The 17,641-nt window shown below is 44.3% G+C and overlaps 1 long non-coding RNA gene across 1 annotated transcript in view; it reads right to left on the bottom strand.

Annotated features, from left to right (window-relative positions):
• Positions 1–14,621, bottom strand: part of LOC138658330 (uncharacterized) — a 59,272-nt gene extending 44,651 nt beyond the window's left edge. The window contains exons 1-3 of the long non-coding RNA XR_011317451.1: positions 14,385–14,621; positions 12,915–13,049; positions 9,971–10,124 (exon numbers count right to left, since the gene is read on the bottom strand). This is a non-coding gene — a long non-coding RNA (uncharacterized lncRNA). The remainder of the gene's footprint in view (positions 1–9,970; positions 10,125–12,914; positions 13,050–14,384) is intronic.
• Between the last annotated feature and the right edge of the window lie 3,020 nt (positions 14,622–17,641).

Genomic DNA, 17,641 nt, shown 5'->3' with positions numbered 1-17,641 from the left:
CAGGTCTTTTTGGTGGCCTTCCTTGTCGAGGGATGTGCGTTCTTTCGTGCAGTCTTGTGGAGTTTGCGCTCGGGCTAAGCCTTGCTGTTCTCGGGCCAGTGGATTGTTGTTACCTTTGCCTATCCCGAAGAGGCCTTGGACGCACATTTCCATGGACTTTATTTCGGATCTCCCTGTCTCTCAAAAAATGTCCGTCATATGGGTTGTGTGTGACCGCTTTTCTAAGATGGTTCATCTGGTACCCTTGCCTAAGTTACCTTCCTCCTCTGAGTTGGTCCCTCTGTTTTTTCAAAACGTGGTCCGTCTGCATGGCATTCCGGAGAACATCGTTTCTGACAGGGGATCCCAGTTTGTGTCTAGATTTTGGCGGACGTTCTGTGCTAAGATGGGCATTGATTTGTCCTTTTCGTCTGCATTCCATCCTCAGATGAATGGCCAGACGGAACGAACTAATCAGACTTTAGAAACTTATTTAAGGTGTTTTGTTTCTGCTGATCAAGATGACTGGGTTTCCTTTTTGCCGCTTGCCGAGTTTGCCCTTAATAATTGGGCTAGTTCTGCTACCTTGGTGTCTCCTTTCTTTTGTAATTCGGGGTTTCATCCTCGTTTTTCCTCTGGTCAGGTGGAGCCTTCTGATTGTCCTGGAGTGGACATGGTGGTGGATAGGTTGCATCGGATTTGGAGTCATGTGGTGGACAATTTGAAGTTGTCCCAGGAGAGGGCTCAGCAGTTTGCTAATCGCCGTCGCCGCGTGGGTCCTCGACTTCTTGTTGGGGACTTGGTGTGGTTGTCTTCTCGTTTTGTTCCTATGAAGGTCTCTTCTCCTAAGTTCAAGCCTCGGTTCATCGGTCCCTATAGGATCTTGGAAATTCTTAACCCTGTGTCGTTTCGTTTGGATCTCCCGGCATCGTTTGCTATTCATAATGTGTTCCATCGGTCGTTGTTGCGGAAGTATGAGGTACCTGTCGTTCCTTCGCTTGAGCCTCCTGCTCCGGTGCTGGTGGAGGGTGAATTGGAGTATGTTGTGGAGAAGATCTTGGATTCTCGTGTTTCCAGATGGAAACTCCAGTATTTGGTCAAGTGGAAGGGTTATGGTCAGGAGGATAATTCTTGGGTGATTGCCTCTGATGTTCATGCTGCCGATTTGGTCCGTGCTTTTCATAGGGCTCATCCTGGTCGCCCTGGTGGTTCTCGGGAGGGTTCGGTGACCCCTCCTCAAGGGGGGGGTACTGTTGTGAGTTCTGTTTTTGGGCTCCCTCTGGTGGTTACTGATGGTACTGGGTGACTTGTGTTCTCTGCGGTCTCTGGTGTCCACCTGTTCCATCAGGTTATGGGAGTTTCCTATTTAACCTGGCTTTTTTGTCATTTCCTCGCCGGCTATCAATGTAATCAGCGTGTCTTTTTTCCTCTGCTCCCTGCGTCTGTTATCTTCAGGACAAGCTAAGTTTTGATTTTCCTGTTCCACGTTTTGCTTAATTTTTGTCTTAGTCCAGCTTGCAGAGATGTGTGTTATGCTGTGCTATCAGGCAACACAGTGTGCAGTAATCAGCGCACATACAGTGATATGGCAATAACCCAAAAACAATAGAACAAGCTCTGAGACGTGGAATCTCTGCAGACTGCAATACCTGAACCTATCCTCACACAACTAAAAGCAGCAGTGGATTGCGCCTAACACTACCTATGCAACTCGGCACTGCCTGAGGAGCTGACTAGCCTGAAGATAGAAATACAAGCCTGACTTGCCTCAGAGAAATACCCCAAAGGAATAGGCAGCCCCCCACATATAATGACTGTTAGCAAGATGAAAAGACAAAACGTAGGAATGAAATAGATTCAGCAAAGTGAGGCCCGATATTCTAGACAGAGCGAGGATAGCAAAGAGAACTATGCAGTCTACAAAAAACCCTAAAGCAGAACCACGCAAAGGGGGGCAAAAAGACCCACCGTGCCGAACTAACGGCACGGCGGTGCACCCTTTGCGTCTCAGAGCTTCCAGCAAAAGAGAATAGCACAGCTGGACAGAAAAAACGGAAACAAAAACAAAGTAACACTTATCTAGCAGAGCAGCAGGCCACAGGAAAGATGCAGTAGCTCAGATCCAACACTGGAACATTGACAAGGAGCAAGGAAGACAGACTCAGGTGGAGTTAAATAGCAAGGCAGCCAACGAGCTCACCAAAACACCTGAGGGAGGAAGCCCAGAGGCTGCAATACCACTTGTGACCACAGGAGTGAATTCAGCCACAGAATTCACAACAGTACCCCCCCCTTGAGGAGGGGTCACTGAACCCTCACCAGAACCCCCAGGCCGACCAGGATGAGCCACATGAAAGGCACGAACAAGATCTGGGGCATGGACATCAGAGGCAAAAACCCAGGAATTATCCTCCTGAGCATAACCCTTCCATTTGACCAGATACTGGAGTTTCCGTCTAGAGACACGAGAATCCAAAATTTTCTCCACAATATACTCCAATTCCCCCTCCACCAAAACAGGGGCAGGAGGCTCCACAGATGGAACCATAGGTGCCACGTATCTTCTCAACAACGACCTATGGAATACATTATGTATGGAAAAGGAGTCTGGGAGGGTCAGACGAAAAGACACCGGATTGAGAATCTCAGAAATCCTATACGGACCAATAAAACGAGGTTTAAATTTAGGAGAGGAAACCTTCATAGGAATATGACGAGAAGATAACCAAACCAGATCCCCAACACGAAGTCGGGGACCCACACGGCGTCTACGATTAGCGAAAAGCTGAGCCTTCTCCTGGGACAAGGTCAAATTGTCCACTACCTGAGTCCAGATCTGCTGCAACCTGTCCACCACAGAATCCACACCAGGACAGTCCGAAGACTCAACCTGTCCTGAAGAGAAACGAGGATGGAACCCAGAATTGCAGAAAAATGGAGAGACCAAGGTAGCCGAGCTGGCCCGATTATTAAGGGCGAACTCAGCCAACGGCAAAAATGACACCCAATCATCCTGGTCAGCAGAAACAAAACATCTCAGATATGTTTCCAAGGTCTGATTGGTTCGTTCGGTCTGGCCATTAGTCTGAGGATGGAAGGCCGAGGAAAAAGATAGGTCAATGCCCATCCTACCACAAAAGGCTCGCCAGAACCTCGAGACAAACTGGGAACCTCTGTCAGAAACAATATTCTCAGGAATGCCATGCAAACGAACCACATGCTGGAAGAACAAAGGCACCAAATCAGAGGAGGAAGGCAATTTAACCAAGGGCACCAGATGGACCATTTTAGAAAAGCGATCACAGACCACCCAAATGACCGACATCTTTTGAGAAACGGGAAGGTCAGAAATGAAATCCATCGAAATATGTGTCCAAGGCCTCTTCGGGACCGGCAAGGGCAAAAGCAACCCACTGGCACGTGAACAGCAGGGCTTAGCCCTAGCACAAATCCCACAGGACTGCACAAAAGCACGCACATCCCGTGACAGAGATGGCCACCAGAAGGATCTAGCCACTAACTCTCTGGTACCAAAGATTCCTGGATGACCAGCCAGCACCGAACAATGAAGTTCAGAGATAACTTTACTAGTCCACCTATCAGGGACGAACAGTTTCTCGGCCGGACAACGATCAGGTTTATTAGCCTGAAATTTCTGCAACTAGCTCCGCAAATCAGGAGAGATGGCAGACACAATGACTCCTTCCTTGAGGATACTCGCCGGCTCAGATAACCCCGGAGAGTCGGGCACAAAACTCCTAGACAGAGCATCCGCCTTCACATTTTTAGAGCCCGGAAGGTACGAAATCACAAAATCAAAACGAGCAAAAAATAACGACCAACGGGCCTGTCTAGGATTCAAGCGCTTGGCAGACTCGAGATAAGTAAGATTCTTATGATCAGTCAATACCACCACGCGATGCTTAGCTCCCTCAAGCCAATGACGCCACTCCTCGAATGCCCACTTCATGGCCAGCAACTCTCGGTTGCCCACATCATAATTACGCTCAGCAGCAGAAAATTTCCTGGAAAAGAAAGCACATGGTTTCAACACTGAGCAACCAGAACCTCTCTGTGACAAAACCGCCCCTGCTCCAATCTCAGAAGCATCAACCTCGACCTGGAACGGAAGAGAAACATCTGGTTGACACAACACAGGGGCACAGCAAAAACGACGCTTCAACTCCTGAAAAGCTTCCACGGCAGCAGAAGACCAATTAACCAAATCAGCACCCTTCTTGGTCAAATCGGTCAATGGTCTGGCAATGCTAGAAAAATTACAGATGAAGCGACGATAAAAATTAGCAAAGCCCAGGAATTTCTGCAGACTTTTCAGAGATGTCGGCTGAGTCCAATCCTGGATGGCCTGGACCTTAACCGGATCCATCTCGATAGTAGAAAGGGAAAAGATGAACCCCAAAAATGAAACTTTCTGCACACCGAAGAGACACTTTGATCCCTTCACGAACAAGGAATTAGCACGCAGTACCTGGAAAACCATTCTGACTTGCTTCACATGAGACTCCCAATCATCAGAGAAGATCAAAATGTCATCCAAGTAAACAATCAGGAATTTATCCAGATACTCACGGAAAATGTCATGCATAAAAGACTGAAAAACAGATGGAGCATTGGCAAGTCCGAACGGCATCACCAGATACTCAAAATGACCCTCGGGCGTATTAAATGCCGTTTTCCATTCATCTCCCTGCCTGATTCTCACCAGATTATACGCACCACGAAGATCAATCTTAGTAAACCAACTAGCCCCCTTAATCCGAGCAAACAAGTCAGATATCAATGGCAAGGGATACTGAAATTTAACAGTGATCTTATTAAGAAGGCGGTAATCAATACACGGTCTTAGCGAACCATCCTTTTTGGCTACAAAAAAGAACCCTGCTCCCAATGGTGATGACGATGGGCGAATATGTCCCTTCTCCAGGGATTCTTTCACATAACTGCGCATAGCGGTGTGTTCAGGCACGGACAAATTAAATAAACGACCCTTAGGGAATTTACTACCAGGAATCAAATTGATAGCACAATCACAATTCCTATGCGGAGGTAGGGCATCAGACTTGGGCTCTTCAAATACATCCTGAAAGTCAGACAAGAACTCTGGGATGTCAGAAGGAATGGATGACGAAATAGACAAAAATGGAACATCACCATGTACTCCCTGACAACCCCAGCTGGTTACCGACATAGAGTTCCAATCTAATACTGGATTATGGGTTTGTAGCCATGGCAACCCCAACACGACCACATCATGCAGATTATGCAGTACCAGAAAGCGAATAACTTCCTGATGTGCAGGAGCCATGCACATGGTCAGCTGGGCCCAGTACTGAGGCTTATTCTTGGCCAAAGGTGTAGCATCAATTCCTCTCAACGGAATAGGACACCGCAAAGGCTCCAAGAAAAATCCACAACGTTTAGCATAATCCAAATCCATCAGATTCAGGGCAGCGCCTGAATCCACAAACGCCATGACAGAATACGATGACAAAGAGCATATCAAGGTAATGGACAGAAGGAATTTGGACTGTACAGTACCAATGACGGCAGAGCTATCGAACCGCCTAGTGCGCTTAGGACAATTAGAAATAGCATGAGTGGAATCACCACAGTAGAAACACAGCCTGTTCAGACGTCTGTGTTCTTGCCGTTCAACTTTAGTCATAGTCCTGTCGCACTGCATAGGCTCAGGTTTACTCTCAGACAATACCGCCAGATGGTGCACAGATTTACGCTCGCGCAAGCGACGACCGATCTGAATGGCCAAGGACATAGACTCATTCAAACCAGCAGGCATAGGAAATCCCACCATGACATCCTTAAGAGCTTCAGAGAGACCCTTTCTGAACCAAGCCGCCAGTGCAGATTCATTCCACTGAGTGAGTACTGACCACTTCCTAAATTTCTGACAATATACTTCTACATCATCCTGACCCTGGCATAAAGCCAGCAAATTTTTCTCAGCCTGATCCACTGAATTAGGCTCATCGTAAAGCAATCCAAGCGCCTGGAAAAACGCATCAACATTACTCAATGCAGGGTCTCCTGGCGCAAGAGAAAACGCCCAGTCCTGTGGGTTGCCGCGCAAAAAAGAAATAATAATCAAAACCTGTTGAATAGGATTACCAGAAGAATGAGGTTTCAAGGCCAGAAATAGCTTACAATTATTTTTGAAGCTCAGGAACTTAGTTCTGTCACCAAAAAACAAATCAGGAATAGGAATTCTTGGTTCTAGCATAGATTTCTGATCAATTGTATCTTGAATCTTTTGTACATTTATAACGAGATTATCCATTGAGGAGCACAGAGCCTGAATATCCATGTCCACAGCTGTGTCCTGAAGCACTCTAATGTCTAGGGGAAAAAAAACTGAAGACAGAGCTGAGGAAAAAAAAAAATGATGTCAGGACTTCTTTTTTCCCTCTATTGAGAATCATTGGTTTGGCTCCTTGTACTGTTATGCTGTGCTATCAGGCAACACAGTGTGCAGTAATCAGCGCACATACAGTGATATGGCAATAACCCAAAAACAATAGAACAAGCTCTGAGACGTGGAATCTCTGCAGACTGCAATACCTGAACCTATCCTCACACAACTAAAAGCAGCAGTGGATTGCGCCTAACACTACCTATGCAACTCGGCACTGCCTGAGGAGCTGACTAGCCTGAAGATAGAAATACAAGCCTGACTTGCCTCAGAGAAATACCCCAAAGGAATAGGCAGCCCCCCACATATAATGACTGTTAGCAAGATGAAAAGACAAAACGTAGGAATGAAATAGATTCAGCAAAGTGAGGCCCGATATTCTAGACAGAGCGAGGATAGCAAAGAGAACTATGCAGTCTACAAAAAACCCTAAAGCAGAACCACGCAAAGGGGGGCAAAAAGACCCACCGTGCCGAACTAACGGCACGGCGGTGCACCCTTTGCGTCTCAGAGCTTCCAGCAAAAGAGAATAGCACAGCTGGACAGAAAAAACGGAAACAAAAACAAAGTAACACTTATCTAGCAGAGCAGCAGGCCACAGGAAAGATGCAGTAGCTCAGATCCAACACTGGAACATTGACAAGGAGCAAGGAAGACAGACTCAGGTGGAGTTAAATAGCAAGGCAGCCAACGAGCTCACCAAAACACCTGAGGGAGGAAGCCCAGAGGCTGCAATACCACTTGTGACCACAGGAGTGAATTCAGCCACAGAATTCACAACAGATGTGATTCCTTGCTGCTGGTTGCTCTAGTGGGCTGAAATTACTCCTCATGTTCCATGAGTTGGCATATGAGTTCAAGTAATTTCAGGATGGTTTTTTGAAGGGTTTTTCGCTGACCGCGCAGTTCACTTTTGTATCCTCTGCTATCTAGCTTTAGCGGGCCTCATTTTTGCTGATTCTATTTTCATAACAACGTATGTGCTTTCCTCTCATTTCACCGTTATTACATGTGGGGGGCTGCTAATTCTGTGGGGTGTTTCTCTGGAGGCAAGTGAGGTCTGTGTTTCTTCTTATAGGGGAAGTTAATCCTTCGGCTGGCGCGAGACGTCTAGGAATCATCGTAGGCACGTTCCCCGGCTACTGCTAGTTGTGTGTTTAGGTTCAGGATCGCGGTCAGCTCAGGTTCCATCACCCTAGAGCTTGTTTTGTTTTTGTGCTTGTCCTTTTGTGATCCCCTGCCATTGGGATCATGACAGAGAACCGAGCTTACTACAGAGATATGGGAGCAGAACCGAGCTTACTACAAAGATGTGGGAGCAGAGCGGAGCTTACTGCAGAGATATGGGAGCAGAACCGAGCTTACTACAGAGATATGGGAACAGAACGGAGCTTACTACAGAGATACTGTATGTGAGCAGAACAGAGCTTACTACAGAGATATGGGAGCAGAACCGAGCTTACTGCAGAGATATGGGAAAAGAACTGAGCTTACTGCAGAGATATGGGAACAGAACTGAGCTTACTATAGAGATATGGGAGCAGAACCGAGCTTACTGCAGAGATATGGGAACAGAACTGAGCTTACTGCAGAGATATGGGAGCAAAACTGAGCATACTCCAGAGATATGTGAGCAGAACAGAGCTTACTACAGAGAAATGGGAGCAGAACAGAGCTTACTACAGAGAAATGGGAGCAGAACAGAGCTTACTATAGAGATATTGGAGCAGAAAAACGCTTACTGCAGAGATATGGAAACAGAACCGAGCTTACTACAGAGATATGGGAGCAGAACAGGGCTTACTACAGAGATATGGGAGCAGAACCGAGCTTACTGCGGAGATATGGGAGCAGAATTGAGCTTACTACGGAGATATGGGAGCAGAACCAAGCTTACTACAGAGATATGGGAGCAGAACCGAGCATACTCCAGAGATATGTGAGCAGAACAGAGCTTACTACAGAGAAATGGGAGCAGAAAAGAGCTTACCGCAGAAATAAGGGAGCAGAAAAGTGCTTATTGCAGAGATATGGGAACAGAACCGAGCTTACTACAGAGATATGGGAGCAGAACTGAGCTTACTGCACAGATATGGGAGCAGAACCAAGCTTACTACGGAGATATGGGAGCAGAGCCGAGCTTACTACAGAGATATGGGAGCAGAATCGGGCTTACTACAGAGATATGGGAGCAGAACTGAGCTTACTACAAAGATATGGGAGCAGAACCGAGCTTACTCTAGAGATATGGGAGCAGAACCGAACTTACTACAGAGATATGGAAGGAGAACCGAGCTTACTACAGAGATATGGGAGCAGAACCGAGCTTACTACAAAGATGTGGGAGCAGAGTGGAGCTTACTGCAGAGATATGGGAGCAGAACCGAGCTTACTACAGAGATATGGTAACAGAACGGAGCTTACTACAGAGATATGGGAGCAGAACCGAGCTTACTACAGAGATATGGGAGCAGAACCGAGCTTACTGCGGAGATATGGGAGCAGAACCGAGCTTTCTGTGGAGATACGGGAGCAGAACCGAGCTTACGACAGAGATATGGGAGCAGAACCGAGCTTACTACAGAGATAAGGGAGCAGAACTGAGCTTACTGCAGAGATATGGGAGCAGAACCGAGCTTACTACAGAGATAAGGGAGCAGGAGCAAGCTTACTGCAGAAATATGGGAGCAGAACCAAACTTACTCCAGAGATATGGGAGCAGAACTGAGCTTACTGCAGAGATATGGGAGCAGAACCGAGCTTACTACAGAGATATGGGAGCAGAACCGAGCTTACTACAGAGATATTGGAGCAGAACTGAGCTTACTGCAGAGATATGGGAGCAGAACCGAGCTTACTACAGAGATATGGGAGCAGAACCGAGCTTACTACAGAGATATGGGAGCAGAACCGAGCTTACTACAGAGATATGGCAGCAGAACCGAGCTTACTACAGAGATATGGGAGCAGAACCGAGTTTACTACAGCCATAAGGGAGCAGAACTGAGCTTAAGGCCGGGATACACAGAACGTATAAAACTACGGTCCGTTTTTGACGGTGGAGAATCGCACAAATGTTACCAAAACAGTGATCCATGTGCAGTGCGAGGATGCGATTTTCTCGCATCAAATGATCCGTTTGATATCGGTGTGACATCCGTATGGCGAGATTTTCTCGCAGGCTTGCAAAATGGACATATAACGGTTTTTCCACCTGAAAAAATTTAAATCATCAACAAGAACATTATTTAATGGCCCTAAAACAGGTGCCAGCTACCAATCTATGCAGTAGAGTCCCTGCTTGTGTTGGTGCACTTCTGATTGATGAGCTTTGACATTTAACACCACAGAGCGTGTGCTTTACAACTGGGTATTTTCCCAACGTTTTGGCCAGCCATACCCAGTTATTGTAGCTCTGAGGAGGCGGAGACGGATGTGGGTACATCCACTTCTGAAGCAACGGATCAATAAAGGCCATTTCAGCCGTCTGTATGCTGCTCTGAGGAAAAATATTAAAATATTTTGAGACATGCATGCACTTACGGTCTGAGCTCCATCACCGGTGGAAGAAAATTAAGCCGATCAAAATAAAGATATTTTCTTTTTTTGGTTGCTGCATCACCACTCCGCCCAGAAACTTGACGTTCACGCCGGTATTGGTCCCGGCAACTCCGCCAGCGTCTAGTGACATCATTGACTGTAAAGATCAAAAAAATTTAAAAAAATATCAAGCACATAACTCAAACCGTTACAGGGTTTGCAACCACACAATCACACACAGCTCCAACAGGCCTGGTCACTTCAAGTCCCTGTGTCAACTAGAACAGTTTGTAGGATTCTGTCTCGAAATGGCCTCCATGGTCGAATCAGTGCCCAGAAGCCAGCACTAAACAAAAGGCAAATAAAAGCCATGTGACATTTGCAAAGTCCCACAGCCTGCTAAACAGATGGACGCTGGAAAAGTGGCAGAAGGTGGATTCCTCTGATGAATCTTCAGTAGAATTACACCACAGCAGCCACAAATACTGCAGGAGATCTACAGGAGCCCATATGGATCCTCCAGGCAAAAAAAGATAAAGGTGCTCAAGGACTGGCCAGCCCAGTCACCCGACATGAACATCATTGAGCATGTTTGGTGTAGGATGAAAGAGGAAGCTTGGAAGACAAAAACCAAAGAATCTAGGTGAACTCTGGGAGGCATGTAAGACTGCATTCTTTGCTATTCCTGATGACTTCATAATAAATTGTATGAATCATTGTTGAACTGCATGGATACATAGTAACATAGTTAGTAAGGCCGAAAAAAGACATTTGTCCATCCAGTTCAGCCTATATTCCATCATAATAAATCCCCAGATCTACGTCCTTCTACAGAACCTAATTGTATGATACAATATTGTTCTGCTCTCTTGAAAGGATACAGTCCTTCAAGCTCATGGAAGTCAAATAAAATATTAAATATGACTCTAATAGCACCACAACTTCATTCACCAATGTTATGCAACATATATTTGTATTTTAAGTTAATTGTTTGAATATCACATTACTTTCTGTGGGCATCAAAACTTTTGTCTTGCTAAAATCTGACCATTCTGTGTCCATTAACTGATCAATATTTCTGCATTGACAATTTATTTTCTTAAAGGGACACTGTCACCTGAATTTGGAGGGAACAATCTTCAGCCATGGAGGCGGGGTTTTGGGTGTTTGATTCACCCTTTCCTTACCCGCTGGCTGCATGCTGGCTGCAATATTGGATTGAAGTTCATTCTCTGTCCTCCATAGTACACGCCTGTGCACTAAGCACTTTATGTATTTGCCCATTTGTGTTTCTGTCTGTCTGGACATTGGTAGCCTTCACTACCTGATCCCAGTCCGTCTTATTGTTTTCTTGTTTATAAATAATAAATTTACTTTTTTCAATTCTATTGGACGTTTTTACTCCTATTTGTTCTATTTGGTTTATTATAGAAACATTGTGTCTTATTTCCTCATCATTATTGTATTTTTAGTAGCTCGTCTACTACACCATCTATTTAGTTTATTGAGCCATCAGTACTCAATCATCTTGGGACGACCAATCAAAACACACCAACTCAGCCCCGATTACATAATCCTAATTACAGTTTCATTATCTACTTTTATAAATGCTCTCTGTGTAAGGCCTGTCCCACACGTCCAGATAATTCCGGTACCGGAAAAATCGGTACCAGAGTTATCCGTGTCCATGTCCTTACCTGGCACATCAGTGTGGCACACGTGCAGCAGCCGTGTGCCGTCCGTGTGCCGATTGGGTACCACACGCACCATGCAGGAGACAGCGCTAGAGTTAAGCGCTGTCCCCTGCTTTGGGCGCTGAATCCAGAATTCATTCCTTCTTCCCAGCAGCGTTTTCTGGAGAGAAGGAATGAAAAATCAGGGGTTTTTTTTGTGTTTAAAATAAAGTTCCCGGTAATCTCCCTCCTCCCACCCCCTGTGCGCCCGACCGCTGGCATTAAAATACTTACCCGGCTCCCTCGATGCTTCCATCCTCTCAGCGTTGCAGCTCTTCCTGTATGAGCGGACATGTGGTGCCGCACATTACAGTGATGAATATGCGGCTCCACCCCTATGGGAGGTGGAGCCGCATATTCATCACTGTAATAAGCGGCACCACGTGACCGCTCATACAGGAAGAGCTGCGACGCTGAGAGGATGGAAGCATCGAGGGAGCCGGGTAAGTATTTTAATGCCAGCGGGCGGGCGCACAGGGGCAGGGAGGGGGGAGATTATCGGGAACTTTATTTTAAACACACAAAAAATAAACAATGATTTTTCATTCCTTCTCTCCAGCGAACGCTGCTGGAGAGAAGAAATGAATGGGGCTTCAGCACCACAAGCTGGTGGGACAGCGCTTACTGTAGCGCTGTCTCCTGCACAGCACACGGACTGCACACGGACAGCATCCGTCTGCGGTACATGTTTTACAAGGACCCATTGACTTTAATGGGTCCGTGTGATCCGTGCGCTCCCACGAACACTGACATGTCTCCGTGTTTTCCAAACGGACACACGGTCCGTGAAAACACGCTGACATGAGCAGAGACACATTGATTTTAATGTGTCTACGTGAGTCAGTGTCTCCGGTACGTGAGGAAACTGTCACCTCACGTACCGGAGCCACTGACCTGTGAAATCGGCCTAAGGTATAAAGTTTTGGGATTGTTTTGCCTAGCTTCTTAGCATATTGACATGCTTCTATGTTTTAACAGATATGCCTTGTTCTTGCATTAAGAAAGTGGATAGTTTTTGCTACATACGCGGAGAGGTCACTTACCCAGTGACTGCATGGGAAGAAGCAATCTATGCCTTTTTAAAGAGGATCTACATTTTCGTATATAAGCTGCGGCCATCGCCATCAGGGGCTTATCTACAGCATTCTGTAATGCTGTAAATAAGCCCCCGATGTAACCTGAAAGATAAGAAAAAGAACTTAGATTATACTCACCCAGGGGCGGTCCCGGTGCGGTGCGGTCCGGTCCGGTCCGATGGGCGTCGATGTCCAGGTCCGGCACCTCCTATCTTGGCACATGTTAAGGAGCTGAAACTCCTAAACCCTTCATCCAATTTTAATGTGGATACCCTCAAATGAAAGCGGAAAGTTTGAACTTGAACTGCATCTGAATTGTTTTGTTTAAAATTCATTGTGGTAAAATCTATAACCAAAATTAGAAAAATGTTGTCTCTGTCCAAATATATATGGACCTAACTGTAGTGTTAAGGCTATGTGCACACGTTGCGGATTACGCTTAGGAATTTCTGGTGCGGATTCTGCCTCTCCTGGTAGAAAACGCACCTGCGGATTTGTCGCGTTTTTTGTGCGGTTCCGCAGCATTTTTTGTGCGTTTTTGCTGTGGTTTTTTTGCGGATTTGCTGCGTTTTTTACCCCTGCGGTTTTCTATAATGGAATAGGTACAAAAATGCTGCAGATTCACAAAAAGAAGTGACATGCTACTTCTTTTAAACCGCAGCGTTTCTGCAGCGGATTTTCCGCAAATTGTGCACAGCATTTTTTTTTCTCATTGATTTACATTGTACTGTAAATCAATGGCGGATCTGCAGCGTTTCTGCACCTCAAAAAAACGCTGCGGATCCGCAGAGAATCCGCAACGTGTGCACATACCCTAAGACAGATTTTAGTTATTAGAATTGCTGCTAATTTTCCTCTGAATAAATGTCAGAAAATTGGCATGACAACATATTCTGCATCTTTATGTTTGCAAAAATAATAATGTTTCAAAGTACTAAAACTTGTGTGCATTAATTATGTATAGCAGTAAAAGGAAAACTCTCATATCATAATAACAAGAGCCAACTAAAAATTGTCATTGTCAGATTTGAATTCAATAGGTCAAAATTATTGAGCAATAGCTCAATTCATAACTGAACATGACAACTTTTGAAAATATGTAGAAGTGTTCCAATGCAGATTAGTACACTTGTGTGACCCTAACCTAAAACTGAAAATGAAGTGCTTAATAAAGTAATGGCGCTGCGCACTGGAGATGAGAAGGTGATGAACAGACAGATAAGGATTGAGTCCTGCTGCCACAATGCCTCAAAGTAGAACCTCTATGGTATTTGGGTAACTACCTTTTATATTTGTGATCATGTCTTACTTTTTATGCTTTGATGTGTAGATGTATACTACCGCAAGTTGCATTTTTGGTAGCACCAATGAACTAACTAGTGACATCAATCCTTGATATTCTATATTTTGCTATACCCTTACCTATTAATCTCTGCTTTTGTGTTTTGTATTTCCCTGATCCTTTAGATTGATTTTAAAATGTATTTTTTTATATATATTTTTCTAATAAAATTATACACATTTTACCTTTTTGAAGTGTGACATGTTACATGTAGAAGTCAAGAAGAGTCAGAGTCCTCCCTACCTTGGATGGTCTCCTCTACTTACCTTGGCACTTCTTAGAGTGTCGACACAATCCCTCTCGATTTATTTTTTGAGGGCAGATGTGGTGACAAGTTTTCTTTAAACTGGAATTCAAAATTGAATGGTGAAAAATGTACTTTTTCGTCTTCCTTCCTAGAGACGTGGTTAACCGATGCGTATCCTGTGTTTATAAAATTCCTGAAGGTTTGTATCACTGCAATTGTAATAGGAGAATTGAAGCCAGAAGAAGAAGAAGAAGAATGAAGCAATGCTCACAACGCTGAACTGGCTCTCTCATTATCATATAGACGCATCGCTCTTCCGTATTCCATGGAGACATCAGAAAGTTATATCTGTAGCAAGCATTAATACACTTCCAGCAGGTCATGCTTATCTTACAGATTCCATTTACTGTTATGATTAATAGCACTGTCCTGCAGCCCACACTGAGAAATTCGCTTTATTCGCATTAGTCCATTTTTTCCAATGAAACAAAAAAATAGACAATTTTCAGGGAAGACACTTAATCAATATGACAGAGTCGTGATAGGAAACTTATGTACAAGCAAAAATAGTTACATCCTACAGACATTTATAACTTTTGTGAGATACACTTTTAAGGAATGCAACAGAAAACTACTATAAGTAGATGAATAATGATGGGTAACATATAGTGATGAGTGAGTATACTCGTTGCTCGGGTTTTCCTGAACACGCCCGGGTATTTTTTAGTGCTCGGAGATTTAGTTTTCATCACCACATCTGAATGATTTACAGCTACTAGCCAGCTTGAACACATGTGGGGATTCCCTAGCAACCAGGCAACCCCCACATGTACTTAGCCTGGCTAGTAGCTGTAAATCATTCAGCTGCCGCGATGAAAACTAAATCTCCGAGCACTAAAAAATACTCGGAGATCACCCGAGCGTGCTCAGGAAAACCCGAGCAACGAGTACACTCGCTCATCACTAGTAACAAACATTTTGAGAGCTAGACTTTTACAATGGATGTTCCAGAGCTGGATGGTGAATTGGGTGCCCCTATGTCAATTCCATGGCCCCTCACTCCCAACAATATGAGTGCAGGGTGTTGATGGTTTTCTATTCAGGTCAGAGACCTGTAAGTGGCTGCCCTTCGAGCCAAGTATCTATTAGGCTATTCAAAAAGCTATGCCCTACATGCTGCCTTCCAGATTAACACTAAGGCCACGTTCACACGTTCAGTATTTTATATCAGTATTTGTAAGCCAAAACCAGAAGAGGATGAAAAATACAGAAGTGGTGACGTGTTTCTGTTATTCTTTTCCCCTGATTCTTCTACTCCTGGTTTTGGCTTACAAATACTGATGTAAAATACTGAACGTCGCCTAAAAGACAGAAGTGTTGCAATGCATTATTTCTTTGATCAGTGTTATGCATTTGTAAATTCTCTATTACCACATTTGAAAGAGTTAAAAAAAAAAAAGTGTTCAGAAAAAAAAAAATGGTTTTCTTAGTAAAAAACAATAAATAAATAGGAAAACTCTACATATTATTATTGCTACATCCACAAGGAACTGTACAATAAAACAATCCCACTGTAAGCAAAAATTAATGCCAAAAACTATTTCTTATTCATTTCAGCTCCCAAAAAAGGCAACAAAATGTGATTGTAAACTCGTATCTACTGCAAAATGGCATAAATGAAAATCATACGTCGTCCTGTAAAAAATCAAACTCTTACACAACACAGAAAGAAAGAATAAATAAAAATATTAGTGGTCTGTGAATGCAATGACACAAAAAAATAAAAATAAGGTCAATTTTTTATGGAAAATTACAAAAGCATTTTCATATACTGTATGTGTAGAACTTCTCTAATTCCCCAAAAGTTGTGACACTGCATACAATAAATTAGAAATCTCTTGTAGCTACATTTTTATCCACAACAGAACATAAAACACCGGTCAGAAGTTGAAAGTCAGACAATTTTCCATTTCATTTGAAATAATTGATTAATTTAGAAATTGAAGCAGCAACACATTTAAAAACAATTGGATCAGGGTTAACAAAAGGAAAAGTTAGTGGTTCTAATGAAAAACAGCTGGAGGGTCAATTTTCAACTAAGTCACGTTACTGTATAAAAATAGCATGTTAGAGAAGCAAAATATCTCAGGAGCAAAGATGGTCAATCTGTGAGCCACCGCATCTAAAAATTGCAGAAGTATACACCATAAATAAGAAATGCATGGTATGTAAGAGTAAAGATCACAAGTCATGAGGATGTGTATCAGCAGAGAAAATAGGTCAATGTGCTGAAATACAGAATAAGTGTAGGCCGGTTTCACACATCCAGATCTTTCTAGTACCGAAAAAAATCGTTACCGGAGATATCCGTGTCCGTGTGCTCATGTGGTACATCCGTGTGGCACACGTGCGTAGCCATGTGCAGTAAGCGCTGTTCCCCTGCTTGTGGTGCTGAAACCGGCTGTCATCCCTTCTCCCCTGCTCGGCCGAAAGCAGGTCGAACGGGGGAGAAGGGATGAAAGAAAAAACCCTACGTGGGGTCCCCCCTATATTTTCCAACCAACCCAGCAAAACTCACAGCTGCTGGCTGCTATTCTCTCGTAAGGGGCCATGGCTATGAGCCCCACCAGCCTTAAAAAAGCAGCCCGCAGCTGCCGAGAAAAGGCGTATGTATTAGATGCGCCAGTTCTGAAGCTTTGCCCTGTTCTTCCCACTGCCCTGTGGCATTGACATATTGGGTATTAAGGGGTTAATGTCAACCTGCTATTGTAAGGTGACATTAAGCCGGCTTAGTAATGGAGAGGTGTCAATAAGACACCTATCCATTGCTAATTCCACAGTTGTGAAAGAGTTAAAAATACACACACACATTAAATAAAGTATTTTAATGAAAGAAACACACAGGTTTTATTATCTTTATTGTACGCTCAATCCAACCGAAGCCCTCGTTCTCCTGTAAAAAATTCCCAAATAAAAAAGCAACAATATCCCATACCTGTTCGCCGTACAGTCAAGTCCCACGCTGTAAATCCATCTCAAGGGGTTAAATAAATTTACAACCGGGAGCGCTGCTAATGCGACCGCTCCCGGCTGTAAACGACTGGGGATTGAATGAAATGCAGGGGGCGGAGCTTCAGTGACTAGTGGGGCCATCACCGAAGCTGCACCCCCTGGCGGCATGAACTCATATGAACTCTGTAGTGTGGGAAAGTTTCTGAATATCTTCCTAATAGATGTGCCTTTTCTGGGCAGCTGCAGGCTGCTTTTTTAAGGCTG

This window comes from Ranitomeya imitator, chromosome 1 (genome assembly GCF_032444005.1).
Source record: "Ranitomeya imitator isolate aRanImi1 chromosome 1, aRanImi1.pri, whole genome shotgun sequence".
Taxonomy (NCBI): Eukaryota; Metazoa; Chordata; class Amphibia; order Anura; family Dendrobatidae; genus Ranitomeya; species Ranitomeya imitator.
Note: the sequence above shows the minus strand (reverse complement) of the source record. Positions and strands in the feature narration are given on the sequence as shown.